Source organism: Formica exsecta, unplaced genomic scaffold (genome assembly GCF_003651465.1).
Source record: "Formica exsecta isolate Colony F162 unplaced genomic scaffold, ASM365146v1 scaffold201, whole genome shotgun sequence".
NCBI lineage: Eukaryota > Metazoa > Arthropoda > Insecta > Hymenoptera > Formicidae > Formica > Formica exsecta.
In genome coordinates, this window is record NW_021849308.1 from 934,367 (window position 1) to 953,871 (window position 19,505).

Consider the following 19,505-nt stretch of genomic DNA (forward strand, 5'->3'; position numbering starts at 1 on the left):
AATATACTGACGAGATATATTATATATTATATATATGATAAAAAAAAAGAAATTTGTGCAGTGCAAAAGGAGATTTGTATGCACAAAAAGAAAACGAAATACATAAAAAGATAACCAAGATAGTTTCTTCTGAATAAAGATAAAATTTGTTTCCATTTCTGAGAGTCATCTAATATGCAAAAAGTAATCTGCCGAAACCCGGGATCGAACCAGGGACATTTAGATCTTCAGTCTAACGCTCTCCCAACTGAGCTATTTCGGCTTCTGTTAACTGGGATGATGAAGAATATTGATACGTCGACTTCTTTCTGTGCTTTGTATATATGAATTATAATTAATAACAAACATAGATTGCCAAAGATTGAATTAAGCGGATTTTCAATCTAATCCTCTGCTGAGATATTTCGGCTTACAATTATATTCTATTTCATAACGTTAATATGGTATGCAATTATACTATCAGAAATATTTAATTATCTGTTTAATTATTCATGTTTCATTATCAGTGTTTAATTATCAGTACTTAATTATCTATATTTAATTATCAATTGAATTATCTCTCAATGTTGCATTATCAGCACTGTATAAAGAGAGAAGAAAGAAAATAAACAAATTTTAAGAAATGGTACTTAATTCTCAGCTTTGAATTATGCTCCGCTTATCAAACTTGATTTCAAAAAGATTAGAAAAAAAGAAATTAATTATTATTATTATAGAGAATAAACAATTCATTAGAATATTAAAAATATCGAGAAAATTTTGATTGTTAATTGATGATTGATGATTGATTAATCTATTATAAATAATACGTTTTTAAATAAGTTTTCCAATAAAAAAAATTTTTTAATAATAAATTCAATTAATTATAGTAAATTATATATTATTTATGTACGCACAGACACATATATGTATGCGCGTGAAATATAAATAATATTTGTACATATTAAAATTATTTTTAATAACAACAAAAAAGAAATTTTTGTTAAAAATTGAATATTCGTTAACAAAAATAATTTATATTGTCTTGTGTATTAAATATAATGTTCTTGCAAAAATAATATAAATATGGTCCGATAAAATATATGTATACCTTAATACACGAATCAAGTATCTCTTGGCGTGATATTTTATTTAATGTCAAAGTAAATGGAGACTCAATGTACAATTTAGTAACGTTCAAATTTTTCAGAAATAATTTGCGATTAACGTTGAATTGTAGGATGTGAAATTATCCAATAAGTTTCCTTTCTTTTTGTCACCACAAAAATCACGATTTCGCTGCCTACAGTTTTCGTCACGATGAGACCTCATAATTACTGTGGAAATCGACAGATGGGCGTCTTATTTCCAATGCAATTTAAGCAAAGTCCAACGACGCGATCACGACGAGCGTCGTAATGACGTACTTTCACCGAGACCAAGAGCTAATCTTCTCTTTTAGTTCTTAAACATCTATATCTACTCTAGGGAGGAGCTTCTAGTCGGCATCATCGAACTCCGTTGAAATTCCACGGAAATCGTAGCAAATCAATCAAATTCCCCGAGCAGGAAACCTCGAGGGAGATTCGAGAAGCTATGCATTAGGGAACAAAAGGAAATTGAAGATGTAGGCCAACAGCTGATCAGTTTCTACTCCAACCTGCTATCCGTGAAAGTCTTATGGGATTATAAAGAAAAATGACTCCCATAAAGCATTTATGGAAAAAGATTACTTTGTGAGTATCTTTCTCTCAAAAGAGATAATAACTTTTATTTTATACAGATCCGCGTAAATGTTCGTATGCAATTTGATCATCGTTTCTGTTATCAATTTAATTAAATATAGAAAGCTTATAAACGCACGTGATTAAAAGAGTAATATATAAAATATTATAACTAGAAAATATTCCGCATTTAACAATATTTTTCAATGTTCTTTAATTAAAGAACAATATGTTATAAAACTACACGGTTAATAAAATGGATATTGCAACTCAATATTATCCAAGATACAGTTATCTGCAAAACTGATCAAATATTTTTTTAAATTGCATAAAAGCTTTTAATATAATGAAAAGGGAATGAAATTAAAAAGCTAATATGGAAAGAGATTTCTATAGTTACATTATCTGAAAAAAGCAAATATACTCTAAAATAATATTTTTCTAATGAATAACTTTTTTTGAATTTTCGAAACATTTAATTAATTTTGCCAGCCAATGTATACGGAATCAGGATTAATTGATCAGTGTAATTATTGCAAAGGTTATTTAAGGATATCTATATAAATGGCATAATGCTATATGTAGGTACTGGCAACATATTGAAAGTAAATTGTGAGAGAGCGTTATCCAAGTATATATATATCTCTCGTAAAGTGTCGCGACCTGACTGGGGCACACAGGCTGCACATACGCGATCGAATACGTAACGCTGATCTTCTTCCTAGGAAGAGCGCGCGCGACCACCAATTCAGCAACGAATGAAAGTTTTTACTTTCGTTCGACGATATTAACTAGAGAGCCTCCGTACGAGAGCGGGAGTCGGAGTCAAACGGGAGATGCGACGTTATAAAATCCGCGTTCCGGCGAGAAAAGTCGCGAGCGCGCGAGATGTAGGAGGAAAAGCGGACGCGCTCTCGCCGGCGCTATTAAGCCGGCCTTCTCCCTTTCAGTGAATGGATATAGCAGACGTTTAATGGACCCCGTTCGCACGAAAGAAAGCGAAAAAATGCACAATCGCCGACAGAGTTGTTGAAACCATCTCTAAAGTCGAGCGATTCAATGCCTCGCTTTCACGCATCGTTTTCCAAGATTTTTTTTCCGACATCGCATATCCTCCTGTTTATCAATAATTAATTTTTACGTAGACATTGTGTGCAAAATGTGTGCAAATGCGAATATAATGATAGACTAAGGAAAGATTAAGTCAAGAAAGATTACGAGTTAAGATTAAAGATTAAAATAAAGAATCTGATTTTAAAAATAAAGGTCTTACAAAATTGTTAAGATTTTTGAAAAAATAAAGATAACAAGGAATAATATACTGAAATAAAAAATGAATCTATATGAATTTTTTATTCGTAATATAATCTCTCTTCTATTATAATATGATCAATATTTATAAAGTTGTGATTAATAATACAGTTTTAAAATACCAACTTTTAAAAGAAACTTTAATCTTTTAATTAACAATACAACTGAGACTTCAAACTTGCGGCTTCGAATTAAAAATTAGTGGAGTTTTCTCTAACGCTATACTTCCAGCGATAGACTAACAAAAAATTAAGTCAAGAAATATTATAAGTTAAGATTAATTATTAAAATTAAGAACTTGATTTTAAGGATAAGAGTCCTATACATAATTGTTAAGATTTTGGAAAAATTAAAATAGTCAGAAATAATATGCAAAATAACAAACGATTTTATCATTTTTTTATTCGTAATACATATATATATATATATATTTCATAATACAATCAATACTTATAAGGTCATAATAAAAAATATGGTTTTAAAATACCGATTTTTAAAAGAAACTAATCTTTTAATTAATAATACAACTGAGACTTCAAGCTTGCGGCTTTGGATTAAAAGTTAGTTGGGTTCTTTTTAATAACGCTACTGTTTCATTCAAAATATTGCATAGTTCAACATTGCACGCGGATATTGATTTCTTTGTAGCTTTATTAAAAAATTGCAGCGTTCCTCCAAAAAAATTCTTGCCTCGATATCGCCACGTAGCGATGAAATTGACATAAAATTGCCACGTAAGCGGAAGAAACGTCGCAGTTATTGTCGATCATCAGTTGTTGACCTTTAAATATGAAAAACCCCTCTAGTACGATGCTTCGCTCAACTTTCACCTTTTCGCATGAGACGAGCTAGCTTGTGCGCGAGCGCGGGATCATCCTTGAGAACGATCCTTGCCGTGAGCAAAAACACTTTCGTGTCTTCAGCGTAACTTCGTGCGCTTGCAGTCCAGTCATATTTCGCCGAATAACTGAAATATCAGCACGAGATAATTCCTATTTTCTACAAGACTGCGTAGCGTGCATCTGTGAACGTTTTTGGTCACGCAAATGTTTGACATTCGTGCGTTCACTCACCTACAAATCGATAAAATAACAGCACAAAAATCGCTCGTAGAAAACAAGTGGGATTTGTTTGTAGCGATTGTCTAAAAAAGCTATTAAAGCGCATGTATAGCTATGTCAAATATTAATGTTTCGTTCTGGAATGACAAAAATAATTACGATATTGCGTACGATAAAAAGTATATAATAAAAATTATAAATTATGATAGTATGATCATGAATTATATTATTGAATTATATGTTAGTGACAGTAATATGTCTTTCTCTCTCTACACACATACACAGAAAAAAAGAAAGAAAGAGAGAGTATTTTTTAAAAGCCACACACGTATTAGATTAATAAAATATTTCTAATAATTAATTAATAATAATATACCTATGCAGTTAATGGAAAGAGAGTTAATGGAAAGAGAGATAATAATCAGGTAATGTGATCGTGTACAACGACCACAATTCCGATAACTAAATCATTAATGAGATTTTAATTAACTGATTATTAATGAAAAACTAATAGAAACAAAAAACGTAAAATTGAGATGTTACGTATTAAATTATCCCGAGGATATATGCGTAACATTATAAGTTTCATGCTTTCGGTCACACTATCCGCGGATATGGATACAGACAGAGAAGAGAAACTTCAGAATTATTCTCGTTGCGCGAGATACAATATATACGAGAGAATAATATCGATTCTCTCATTCTACGAAATGAACATTTTGCATTTAAGTCGTATTATCGAATACGCGATGAAACGACCAAATGCACGCATTCCGTATAAAATACAAACTAACGTATTTCACATACACAGTGCGTGGATTTAATGTCATTTTTTTGCACCAAGCTTGCGGATGTGAAATATACGTTATGGAAAAGTCATCTTCTATTCATGCGGCTAAAAATGTCAAATTACGTACAAAGTCACTTAAAATAATAATTCTTCGTTTAAATATTAATTTGTTACACATTCCATTTTACTATTTTTAAAAACATACTGCTGTCTATCGCGGGCGGCATACTAATAGTTCTTAATTTAAATTACATGATGTATAACTTTTGCACGGTTTTAATAAAATTATATCAATATGATGTATTGTCTCTTTTAATTGGACTATTTTACCAGTATTTTTAAATATTTATTTTTAACTTGTACAGAATATTACTACACACATAGTATATTCCGCATACACTATTCGTAATCGTTTATCGCAAGGCATGCAAAATCACCTAACAACAGTCCATAGACAGAGTGAAATCTGCGGGACACCCTAAGCCACGTTGAGCAACCACTTAATTCGAAATATTAAAGACTATCGACGGGCCGCATGTAATCGCGCGTAATCTCACGTTGTGATGTCTCGATTAGCGGGGGTGATGACGGCCAGGATTCTCTCGCCAAGGCGGGGAATTCATTTGTCGCAGTCACGACTGGGAGCGACCGGGCCGTCATTAGACGGTTTAGAATTTCGAATTCTTGACTGTACTCCGCAGGCGGCCGATTATTATTTTAATTCGTCTCTCTGCGGCTCGCAATCACTCCTAGCGTTCGGGCTTTCGCGCACGTATAGGCAACTCTAATTGCGTTGCTCATTGTCGGTGGGGCTTTGAAACCACGGCATAATGTCCGCGAATTTAAAATTTCAGGCTGTAAACACCTGAAAATTGCCTTTACGTTTATTCCCGATAATGGAAATGTCACACACAATCAGTGTAAAAGCACATTTTCCGCGAAAATTCAGCCTGTCGATAATTATATCAGTTTTAATCTTCGCGTTCGAACTGTCAGACGCGAAGCTGCGGACATCGCGTTTCTCACTCTTCTACGATGAGAGAGAGAAATATTCGTAACTTTAACGAACGATTCGATCTCCGGTTATCGGGGGACATTGAGGCGTGAAATGTCCACGAGAAAGTGCGACGTTTATTGCTCTGTCTCAATTTAATCAGCTTCGCTGCGTCGCACTTCGTTGCTCATTAATGAAGCGCTTAATGTTGCGCACGCAACGCAGGAATGTAATTTGCATGTGAATGCAAAATGTCTCAGAAGTCATACGTTTTCTCCTGAAAATCTCTTGGAAATATAAGAAATCAAACTAAAATCTTACAAAGCTTTAATATTAAAGCACGAATTCTTGGAAGAAATTTTTGATGAAAAATTAAAAATTTTGCCAATCAGATGCTTCTCTCTCGAGGCCGCGAATAAATAACCAAATTCTATTCATTCTTCTTATTCTTTGGATAGTTTCAAGTAGACAGTTAACAGAGAGAGAGAGAGAGAGAGAGAGAGAGAGAGAGAGAGAGAATTTAATATAATTAAACATCTTTAAATAGTTAACAATTAAAAGGTCGTATAATTTAAATATCAAACTTTATTTTTTAATATTTTAATATTCGATATATACAATAGAAAATACGTACAAGACAAACCAAAAACTTTGAAAAAAATGCTAAACTCTTTTGAAACAATTTTTAATTTATGAAAACATCTAGAAAATTTGTATTAAGCTTCTTTACTTCATCAAGAAATAGAATAATCTCGATATTTTATGCATAACTTCTTCAGAGAAAGAAAGTAACTTAAATTACTTCAAATTGTTTTATTAAGTAAAGTTTATAATGGAGAATAAATGGAGGTCTCTCTTTTATTTCGGAATTAATTGTTCGGATGTAGCTAATACCAACAAAACCGTATTCACGTATGCACTGACTTCGATATTGATTTTACCGGCGTATCGCAAATCGAGTGACGCCATCGATTTAAGTAGACAGTTAACAGAGAGAGAGAGAGAGAGAGAGAGAGAGAGAGAGAGAATTTAATATAATTAAACATCTTTAAATAGTTAACAATTAAAAGGTCGTATAATTTAAATATCAAACTTTATTTTTTAATAACGCCAGTTTCGATATATACAATAGAAAATACGTACAAGACAAACCAAAAACTTTGAAAAAAATGCTAAACTCTTTTGAAACAATTTTTAATTTATGAAAACATCTAGAAAATTTGTATTAAGCTTCTTTACTTCATCAAGAAATAGAATAATCTCGATATTTTATGCATAACTTCTTCAGAGAAAGAAAGTAACTTAAATTACTTCAAATTGTTTTATTAAGTAAAGTTTATAATGGAGAATAAATGGAGGTCTCTCTTTTATTTCGGAATTAATTGTTCGGATGTAGCTAATACCAACAAAACCGTATTCACGTATGCACTGACTTCGATATTGATTTTACCGGCGTATCGCAAATCGAGTGACGCCATCGATTTTGAAATCAATTGTTTCGGATTAACTTGAACCGATTTCATGCATCAATTTCAGACTTGAATATTGTTTCGCGCAGCCCTAAATTGTACAAAGCATCAATACACAAGAACGTTACATCGATGATATGTATTTGGCTTTCAACGAAAAACGATTTACTGTGAATGTACAACCTGTTGGAAATAATCTCCGCCGTGTATACATATCCAATATAAACATCAAGAATTTGCTAGCATAAAAAAGCCGTGTTCATCGCGAAAAATACGTAGAATAAAAACGAATGAGAATTGTCGAATGCGTTTCGAGAAAATACGCGCAAACTTAAATACTTCTGTCACGGTGCAATCACGGTGTGTTTCGCGATTTCCAAGTGATGCCCGTGCTTTCCTGCGCTTAACACCTCTCTAATAAGTGATACTCCGGAGATGCTACTGTTAATTAGAAACTTAGAAAGTAATGACGCGGATGAGATAATTGTTACGTCGCCGGCATTTCCGCGTGGCGTTACTTTCAAGCGTCTTCCTTTTCTTTGTCGCGGCACATTTCTCCCGTGTTTACGAGGTTACACTTCAGTTCGTCCATGCGTTTCTCCGAGACGCAATGCACTCGCTCGCTTATCCTCGCCATCTGGTCTTCCGCGCTGAATAGCGATTGCGAAAGAATACCGGTAGGTCAGCCTCCCGCACTTTTATTTTTACACGTCGATTTCTCGCGATATCTTCTTGGAGCAAGAAAAGAGTTAATTAAACGAAACCGATACAAAACAGAAAAATATTAAAATTTAAAATTCTTTTATCTTCCGATAAATATTGCGATGCATATTATTGTTTGTATTTTTGCGAGAGCTAATATTTACACATAAGAAAAAAAGCGAACTTCAAACAAGAAAAAAACGTAATGAGGATTTGATTGCACGATAACATCGGTTAACAATGCTAACAACTGCAACTATCGAATTCGTAATTTAATTAAAGCGAGGAATGGTAATTGCTCCATTATTAGAACTAATAACAGAGGTCTACCCGTTCACAATTACCGTAGTAATATTTAGGCTTGATATATGATCGCCCGTAATTTGCTTTCATTGTATATATACGAGAACATTGTAAATACCACAGAATAAATACAAACAAATGTAAATAGCAGATTCCGTAAAATAATTTAATTAATTCGTATTTATAATAGTTTATTCATTGATAACTATAAAAATCTTTTATTATTATATTTGAAAAATTATAGAAATACATGAAAAATTATTTTTTTCATGGAAGATTTTTAAGAGAATCATTTTCTTTGATATATGTTTATTCATTTACTTTTTCGTATTTTTTAGAGAAACTTATATTAAAATTCTAAGTAATTTAGTAATTATTATCTCAATTAATATTAGTTCAGCTAATATAAACGTTTTAAAAAATGTATTATAAATAATTGGATTTTATTTCTGATAAGATAGAAATAAGACAAAGATGTATTTTGTGTATTAGACTCTATTTTTGATAAATAAAATCAGCATTTTCTCTGAAATCCGATCCCACAGAGAGTTAATTGATACAGTGTAAATGATCGATTACCGTCCTACATGATGGGCAGCGAAAAACGAAGCGACCAAACGAGATGGTGGCGTGCAAGCAACCGTGAAAAGGACGAGATTGGCGTCGGTCGGCGGTTTTTCGCAATCAGCGCGAGTGATTACTTCCTCTATACCTCCTCACGGTATAGGCACGAAAGGACCGATGAAGAAGCCGCACTGCCGCATTTTCTTTACTGGGATCGCCATGGCATTTCGTCGTCGGTTCGGGAAAGAAGATAATCGCGCGCGCTCCAGCCTTAAGTGATGCCGCCTCGTTTCAAGGCAATAAAAGGCACTATCGCGCCGAATTTTACGAAAGCGCACCGTGTAATTCATCCTGTCGCGGACGATGGGAGGATGCCAATCTTACCCGGACCGATATACCCGGCTGTTGCTCTTCGTTACGAGATCGCTTCGCGTCGCGAGCCAATTTGCATAAAAAGTCGCGATTTGCGCGCGCGCGCGATTATGATACGGCGAAAGGTCAGCGATCGGAGCCGAAATCACCTGAGCCAGCACAACGAGGGCAACGAGTCACGATGGTATCCTTTGCACCTCCCCCTCAGGCCCGTTCCGTAATCATCGGCGCGCTTTCGTAACGATCCGTTATGTTACCGCGCTACCGGTCACCGTAATTGGGGTCCGCGGACCTTCTGCCACCGCTTACGACCCGCCTTTAAGCTCGTAATCGTAACAGTATTTTAATTTCCTTCGTATACCGATAGCTCTCGACCTACTCGACGCCGCCGCCGTTTCGCTAATGGTCCACGACCAGTAGCTCTACCATCGCTAATGGAGACGCGTCGTGTATTATACGTTACCTTACGGTATTAACTCATGCAAATGTCGCGACCGCGTTGCATCTGTGTGTGCGGTGCGCGTGACTAGAATCTCAAATGCCCAAAGAGACTAGTTGGGCTAATATTAATTAGCGTTAATTCAATGGTAAAATGAGATCGCAAAGTTCTCGTTACATTATTATTTTTTAAAGTTATAAAATTATATATTTAATTATATATTAAATTTTTATGTAAATTATATATTAAATTTAAAAATATGGAAATTTTTTTAATATCTCTAGTTATTGTAAAATGATCATAGATCTCAATGGATATCTTCTCTTTAAAAATTATGACAAAATTTAATAATATTTTAAACAATCTATAAAAATACCATGTAGTTTATGTCTCTCGTAAATCAATCGTATCATTTTTGTTGAAATCACGTTATCGCCATTCTATGCAAGGTACATATACTGCTAAATAAAACATGATAATCAGTTGTGATTATCAACGATCAACAGAACATAGAACATCGAAATAATACCGATGTATTCGGGATGTCGATCAACTTGTTAGATTCGATAGAGATCACGATGTATCTTGATTCGCATATCTAAACACTCGTAACTAGGCATATATATATACAGATTGCTATCAAATACACCTGTATCTAACATTTGCATCTAAATGCAAAATACAAGCAAATGAAAGCTGTATACATGCATGTAAACAAGCATGCTGTTTAAATATCTGTGATATTAGTTACGTATGAGTAATGATTTTGAGTATCCAAAATTCAGAAATAGAAATAATAAATTCATCGAGTCCAATTACTAAAGATAATTATAAAGATAATTAATATAAATAAAAAATCGCAAAGTTGCAATAGAAATAATAGTTCTCTCTTTGATTAAAAAAATATTGATTCCAAAATTTGTCGAACAATCAAATAGAAAAAGATTTTGTTAAAATATTCTGTGTGTAAGATAATCAAATATTATAGATTTCACATTAAATTCATACAAGTTCTAGTGCAATTGATGCTCATAAATGATCGTCCAAGAGTTAATGAAACCGGAGTGTTTGTCTCCGGTTGGCTGGCATCCTTGTCAAAACGAACCGCTTTCCCGTTTTTCGCCGCCGGGGAGGGATCTTTCTCGATCCCCCTTAGCCCTTCACTCCTCGTTCTTTTTTCCGCGGCTCTCTTTCTCAGGTCGTGTATTATACGTTACCTTACGGTATTAACTCATGCAAATGTCGCGACCGCGTTGCATCTGTGTGTGCGGTGCGCGTGACTAGAATCTCAAATGCCCAAAGAGACTAGTTGGGCTAATATTAATTAGCGTTAATTCAATGGTAAAATGAGATCGCAAAGTTCTCGTTACATTATTATTTTTTAAAGTTATAAAATTATATATTTAATTATATATTAAATTTTTATGTAAATTATATATTAAATTTAAAAATATGGAAATTTTTTTAATATCTCTAGTTATTGTAAAATGATCATAGATCTCAATGGATATCTTCTCTTTAAAAATTATGACAAAATTTAATAATATTTTAAACAATCTATAAAAATACCATGTAGTTTATGTCTCTCGTAAATCAATCGTATCATTTTTGTTGAAATCACGTTATCGCCATTCTATGCAAGGTACATATACTGCTAAATAAAACATGATAATCAGTTGTGATTATCAACGATCAACAGAACATAGAACATCGAAATAATACCGATGTATTCGGGATGTCGATCAACTTGTTAGATTCGATAGAGATCACGATGTATCTTGATTCGCATATCTAAACACTCGTAACTAGGCATATATATATACAGATTGCTATCAAATACACCTGTATCTAACATTTGCATCTAAATGCAAAATACAAGCAAATGAAAGCTGTATACATGCATGTAAACAAGCATGCTGTTTAAATATCTGTGATATTAGTTACGTATGAGTAATGATTTTGAGTATCCAAAATTCAGAAATAGAAATAATAAATTCATCGAGTCCAATTACTAAAGATAATTATAAAGATAATTAATATAAATAAAAAATCGCAAAGTTGCAATAGAAATAATAGTTCTCTCTTTGATTAAAAAAATATTGATTCCAAAATTTGTCGAACAATCAAATAGAAAAAGATTTTGTTAAAATATTCTGTGTGTAAGATAATCAAATATTATAGATTTCACATTAAATTCATACAAGTTCTAGTGCAATTGATGCTCATAAATGATCGTCCAAGAGTTAATGAAACCGGAGTGTTTGTCTCCGGTTGGCTGGCATCCTTGTCAAAACGAACCGCTTTCCCGTTTTTCGCCGCCGGGGAGGGATCTTTCTCGATCCCCCTTAGCCCTTCACTCCTCGTTCTTTTTTCCGCGGCTCTCTTTCTCAGATCGACGGATCAATCGGTGGCGAAACGAGGTCTTCAAACAAGTAGAGTACCGGGCGAATCCCCCCCGGCAAGCAACCACCAATTCGGTGTGGGAGAAAGGAAGAGAGCGTTGCCCAAGCAGCAACCGCGCGCTACGTGGAACAGGAACGTAATTATTATCGTCGGGTTACGTATTCGGATGTTCTTCCGCTCGTCGAATCTTCTCACATACTACACCACCGCGCATAGACGTGCTCGGAACAATGGCTTGGCCTCAGGAGCGATTCCCATATTATGCAAATGCCCCAGCACTCTCCCCTGCTCCATGCGCGTCAGCCGCTCCACGTCTCGCCTCGTCTCGCCTCGTCTCTTTACGTTCTCCTCGATAGAAGAATAGGATAGAGTTACGCTGATTTTGAGAGAAAATCACATCCCCGTCGAATGCAATAATTATGGCCAATTGGTTTTATAAATGTGTCAAAATATTGAACTCTTATAAAACAGACAATGCGTATATTTTTTGATAAATCTTTCTCTTTTGTTTTCCAAATGTTTTCTCAAATATTTTCTAAATGAAAAAATTTGAAATAACATATTTAAATAATACGTATTATTAACACTGCAAAGATGTTAAATTACGGCACACAGATTATAGATTATACATGCAGATTTTATATTCGTTCGATAAAAATCTCGCGTGACGCATTATTTTTCGATAACACAGATTTTAATACCGCAATTTAATCAAAGGTTCATACTCGTAATCAAGTCCAAAATTGCAAAATACGATAATATCAGAGTGCAATTTCTTCGCATGAAAAAATGTCATAATTATGAGAAAATCTATCTCGTATTTCCGTCTATCCCAGCTATATACGCTTGTTTTTCGCGGGTCACTTTGCCAACTGAATATGTAGAAATAAAATATTCAGAACTACTGCAAAATTCGATTTCGTGAATATCATTTATGCGTCAAATATTGAACTTTCGTACCGCTATCTAAATTTATCGGTATTTCATATTTTTGACAAATTAAAAAAATAATCCGTTCTTCTCAATGTAAGGATTTTCTCTAATTAATCGCATCAGCAAAAAATATTAGCTTTAATGCAAACGAGGAATATGAGCGTCTAATGTGTCGCAAATTTTTCAAACGCATGTGTTGCTATTCACGTTCCGATGTGAACGCCATTCACGCGATTCTAAGATCGTTGTTTTTCGAACTGCCAATTTTCGCTCTCAGGGTATTACATTTTCTCATATTGAGTCACCATGTCGTAAGCTGCGGAGGACTCGTGTAATCTCATGTTTTGAATTAAGGGAAATGATGCAATCACGGCAAAGAAGGTGGAAGGCCGCGTCACAAAATTTTTCGAAATACCGTCTTACAAAGAAATTATGAAAGTTTCGCCTTTGGAGAAAAATTTGCATCAGTCGATCGAAAAGACAGATATAATCCTTGAAATTATTATTATCCGATGGTGGCTGTGTGTGTGTGTGTGTGTGTGTGAGATCTCCATTCTCTCCTTCCTCAATGGGAAGGCGATCGTTGTCATAACGACAATAATAAGGCTTTGGATAGTTTTGTGATTATGATTATGGTATCGAATGTTTCTTCTCTCATAAAAAATGGAAGAATATATTTTAATATTTTATTCAACAGATTTAAATAATTAATTATATGAGAGATGTTACGTGAGAGATTATAATATATTTTAGAGATTAAGTTATTTTATGTAATAACAGAGATAAGATAGAACAGTAATAACGTTGTATATTATATTATAACGTTCAGTAACGTTAATACGTTGAAGAATTAGGATGTATGTAAATATAATTACTACAGTGAAATTCATTTTGCAACATGACAGTCATATTTTCACGTCATAGCAATTACGCTAAATATTTCGTACTTGTGTTTTCCAACATATTTTTCCGCATTTCATCATCTCGGGAAACAAAATTATAAAGTTATAAAATAAAAGCTTTCTTTATGACACATTTTTTTCTGCGTCTTCGTTAACGTGTTACAATCGTACATCTCTCTTACGAGGAATTGTGAAATCAAGTAACTTTAAAAGATGAAGCAATCATTGCTTTAATCATTCGATATAATGTATGACTCTTTTCTCATCTCCCTCTATTCACACTTCATTTATCGCTCATGTAATCGCCACGAGATAAAATCGTCACATTCACCACTAAATTTTTAAAAGTAATGTTGCGAAAGCAAAGATTCATCGATACATAATACATTTATTCATTTCCATCTCTATATACGTTGCATTTAATGCTAGGTATAGTTCTCTGATTTCGAGTGTTATTTGTTTAATACAAGTGGTAACGTTTAATAGCAACAACGAGATGGAAGAAGGCTACATTCAACATGCGAGGGTCAAAGTTTAATTCTGCGACCTAATTTCCGCAGCCGAACATTTTGCAACGCGATCTCTACGCTTTCTACGAAATGACGAATTAATAATTAATTAGTCAACCGGCTGTATTACAGATGAAATGATATCTGATATTTATCGATATACCACGATCGAAACGAAGTCACGGTAGATTGAATTTAACCCACGCCTGATTGCTTCGTTCGTCTAATCTGCGGAGAAAAAAAAGACACGATTGCATAATAATTTCCTTAGATATCGCGTGGCGCTTGTTTATGCGTTCTCGTGTGTGTAACGGAAAGATGCATCCTTGTGCATCACTGATCCAGCTGAAACAAGGAGGAACGGTAATGCGGGACGTCAACGCGCGGTAGACAACGTGCCATAATCGCGTATAATGATACGGCCTTCCCGCTTTCTCGGCGAAATAAAGGACTTTCTTTCCCATGCACTCGCGCATTCGCACCTCGAAAAATCCGCCGCGCTCTAATCAGCTGCCGTGAGTTTCAATGCATCACCCGGGCGATTTCGTTTCATTCGCACGCACGTAACATCACGATATATCGTGTACCGTAACAGGGAGGCTTAACCCTTTCAGATCCGCTGGCTACAATTCCCTCCGTGTTAACTTCTGACATGCTTCCTATTGATCTCGACGCAGTCTCTCGCAACTGAAACCGCTTTCAAACTTGTTGACTGTCGTAGTGGTTTTCCAGCTAGTGCTGGAATTTCTAAAGCTATTGCCTATGTATACTTTTAAGGCTGCATTAGATGTAATCCTAACAAAGTAAAACATTACATAGTTACCTTTTTTCTTTTTTTGATATAACAACAATATAAATCTTCTATATTTGATCAGATAAAGTAATATTCTATTAAACACATAATTTTGTTAATTATGTCGATGCTTGAAAAATATAATTATATAAATATTTAAAAAAATATGGATATTTTGCAATAAATTTTAAACACAAACCAACTTGTCAAATAACTTGGCAATTAAAAATGTATATAAATATATATATATTAGTTGAAAAAGGTTGCTTCAAAGTTATTTCGAAACAATGTTATATTCGCAAATTTTATAATAAAATAAAATAATTCTTTTGCAACGCATTATTCAAAAGCTCATAATAATGCCACAACGGAGAGCTTCGGGAAATCTCGAGATCGAATCAACAACGATTTCCTTTTAGCACGCCCAGCTGTTCACAATGTATAACCCCAGGGAGTTTTTTTGTACATCCTTTTTAAAGTTTAATGATAAATTAAATGTCATCAAACTGCGCAAATAAAATTCTAAAAAGAAAGCCCCTTTCTTCAAAAGAGGATTCTTCCAAGAAGCTTTTTTATTCCGCAAATAATTTCCATTCTAATATCCTCGAGTCTTAATTTATTTACATCCCATTAAGTATCTCTTAACTGTTTGCATGTAACTTAATTTAACTTTGACAAAATTTCACCCTCGGATTCTCGACATTTGAATCTTTGCACAATAATTTCAATTAATATATATATTTCCAGATTAATTTGTTTCTAAACAAATATTTGATACTACTTGTTTTGATTGCGCTACATTTCTGCATTTCAATATAGTTTAGGATTCGGATCAAGTGACGACGTCTTAAGCGAGTCACACTACAGCATGCACTTAATTAACGCGACAGTGGCCTGGAGGATTCTCTAGAGCACAACGAGAATGAGTTTCACGTTTCTGATAGTCGTTCAGGAGGGAAGCCCGATGTCGGAACAAAGGCGTCCAGATAACGAAGCAAACCTAGGCATCTTAACTTAGAACGTATACGTATCTTCTTTTTCTCCTTTGTAATGCTAATTCGATAATTATATCAGGATTTAGGATTAGGATTAGGATGAGAGAGGTTGGGTGGAGCGCAAGTATGAGGAAAGAGACATATGCATCGAAAATTATTCAAAGTAAATAGACAACTTTCATTTCTCCTGCTGTTATTCTGTCTATTCTGTTATTCTATCTTATTCTTTGCAAATCAATACACATTAATCTACATCAATGCGCTATCAGTCCCATTATCTATCTTATAAATGTTTTAATAATATTAGATGAGTTTTTTCCTCTAAACGTTCATAAAATATTTCAACGACAATTTACTTCTTAAACTCAGTTAAAATTTTGTTACGAATAGTCGAGTCAATAATTAAAAAACCGTACTCATTACGGATGAAATTAATTAAAAACGACATTTCCTAATTAATAATACATTAAACTTTAAATTAATGAGTTTTATGGCAGGGAAATGTCGGCGTACCGACGCAACCGCTTTAATAATTTTAACAGAAACTTATAAAGTTGTTAATCAAATTAATGCATTTTAAATAAATTTATACCGATACCACAAATTTCCAGTTTGATAAATAAATTACGCAGGTAAAACATATATCTCTCTGTGATTTACAAAGCACGCATTCTATTGTATTTGCTCATAGTCCAGCGAACCATAAAATTCCTGCGACTTGGAATTGGCATATACGTTTTCGCAACGACGTTTATCGCCGAACTTTACCAATCCAAAGTAAAAAAAATATCACTTACTTAAAGTTTGCTTGTCAACAAAATAAATGCTATGCAATATGCGGCGGGGAATAATATCGATATCGATGTCGATATGATCGCACGCGCGACATCGGGGCATACACGGAATCCTCAGCACGCTCTCTACTGCTATTAGATCAATAACTTTGAACATTCACCGGTATATATCTTCTCATCGGCACACAGCTGTCGATCGATTCCGACTTCGGCCATCGTACCGCCATCGAATACACGAGATTCAAAGACTGCGGAAAAGTAATAACGGCGGACTTTTGTTTTCGGTTCCAGCAATGTCTTTCGCATCGAAACATTTTTCTAATAAACAAAAAAATTTCTGTTCGACAGAAATAAGACACAGTTGGTACGAAATTAAGTTATATATAAGTATTCCAAAGAATTATGACACTTTTTTCAATTAAATATTGCGCACATTACAATTTTAATATTTATGATAATATATATATCATTATTAAATATCTAAAATAAAATATATATTGTAACTAATTAGATGTTGAACAGAACTTCTATTAAGGTCAATTTAAAATTAGCAAAAAATATTATTTTCCAATGCCCGCTTATATAGAGTGAATAGATTTCAATATATTCGTTAATAATCCTTCGATCTTTATTTACTAAAATGCACATAGCAATTTTTTGAATAAAATCCTTGCTTACAATTACTATTTAATAATAGAATATTTGATACTTCGGATAAATATTTTAAAGGTTTCCGAGTACCTAACCCGTGAACTGCGTATTGTAAATATCCGGTTTGAAATCAGAGTCGATTACAATAGCGTCATTTTTTTCTCTCTAATTGTTATCTCGAAGAATGTTTTATATCGTAAAATCGAATAGATATTTATAAAACTTTAAAATATAAGGTATCCAAACAAAAATATTGCCCACATATACATGCATGTTTGTATATAAATATATTATAATATTTGTATTATTGTAAAATTATACAGTAAAAACTAGTACTGTTACTCATTAATTTACATTACTTTTTACTCTGAGAAATGCATGCCCACACTGTTTCTGTAACAACTGCAAATAAACTTTTAGTGCAGGATGTATAGTGCACCAACTTGAGACATGAATTTAGTGCTGTAGTTCATTCACAACCCTGCCTAATAGGTAGACGTTAATCTCTTTATAATGTAAAAAAGGTCTTTAAAACAGCAATCGACACTTCGCAAAAGTAACGTACATAATAAAAGTCGGGTTTATGAATCGTCACCTTGCGTATATGAACCTAAGTGTGTGAAATCGACATTTGCACAAATTATAATAAAGATTTTCGTCTTTCTCATAAAAATATTATATTATTATTAACTTTTATAATATCAACAAATAGTCTATAAAAATTATAAGTAATTAAAAATTAAGAAGATTTCTCAAACATTTGAATCATAAATAGCTAAGGAAATTTTATCTTAAATACGATATCGTGCAAACTTTGTAGAATTTTAATTGGACATTTTACGTTACCGAGATGTTCGCTCTTCTTAGATTAAATAGTCTATAAATATTAAAAATTATAAGTAATTAAAAATTAAGAAGATTTCTCGAACATTTGAATCATAAATAGCTAAGGAAATTTTATCTTAAATACGATATCGTGCAAACTTTGTAGAATTTTAATTGGACATTTTACGTTACCGAGATGTTCGCTCTTCTTAGATTTAAAAGATAACATAGAATTTAAAATAGAAAATTATTGGCAAATTTATTTTAACAATTCAGGTATTCAACTCCGTTATTATAAACATATAATAGATCCTGTTTAACTATTTTATACGCGTCTCAAAATGCACGCGATTGTTTCGAATAAGAGGAGTAATATTGTCATAAAGAATAGATATTATAAAAGGTAGTATTATATCCGCGTTCACGTCAAAGCGATTACATTTTATCGATAACGGGATTCGCGCACGGTCGTCCGTGGCAGTGTGGTAACTAGAAGATCTCACTTTGATGTGGAAACTGGCCGGACGCCGCTAGTAGTATAGCCAGAAAGCGGGCGTCCGGCGATCGTTTATCGCATTAGCGGACGGTCCACGTTCCGTGCGCCCGGTACCTACCTTCGGCAAATTGGGAATTACGGTTATATCGAAACTTTGATGTAACTCCGCCGTTGGTCCCAGCTCGAAGCCATTTCCCGGTTCAATTTAAGTACGAATACGTGCGCGATCGCCAAGATAACGCCCATCTACCGCGATTATCCGGTAAAACAAACTCCCGGAAGATTTGGGAATTACGAAACTTTGATGTAACTCCGCCGTTGGTCCCAGCTCGAAGCCATTTCCCGGTTCAATTTAAGTACGAATACGTGCGCGACGTGCGCGATCGCGCCCATCTACCGCGATTATCCGGTAAAACAAACTCCCGGAAGGGCGACGAGCAGCCAATATGCCGTATACATTTCCGTTCGCATAATCGTTTTTATTTCAAATTATAAT

At 33.9% G+C, this 19,505-nt stretch overlaps 1 protein-coding gene and 1 non-coding gene across 2 annotated transcripts in view; both read right to left on the bottom strand.

The window, feature by feature from the left end:
* The window catches only part of LOC115234670, a 54,875-nt gene that overhangs the window by 25,553 nt on the left and 9,817 nt on the right, over positions 1-19,505 (bottom strand).
* Positions 190-262, bottom strand: Trnaf-gaa. Its single transcript has one exon. It is a non-coding gene; the product is annotated as a tRNA-Phe (tRNA).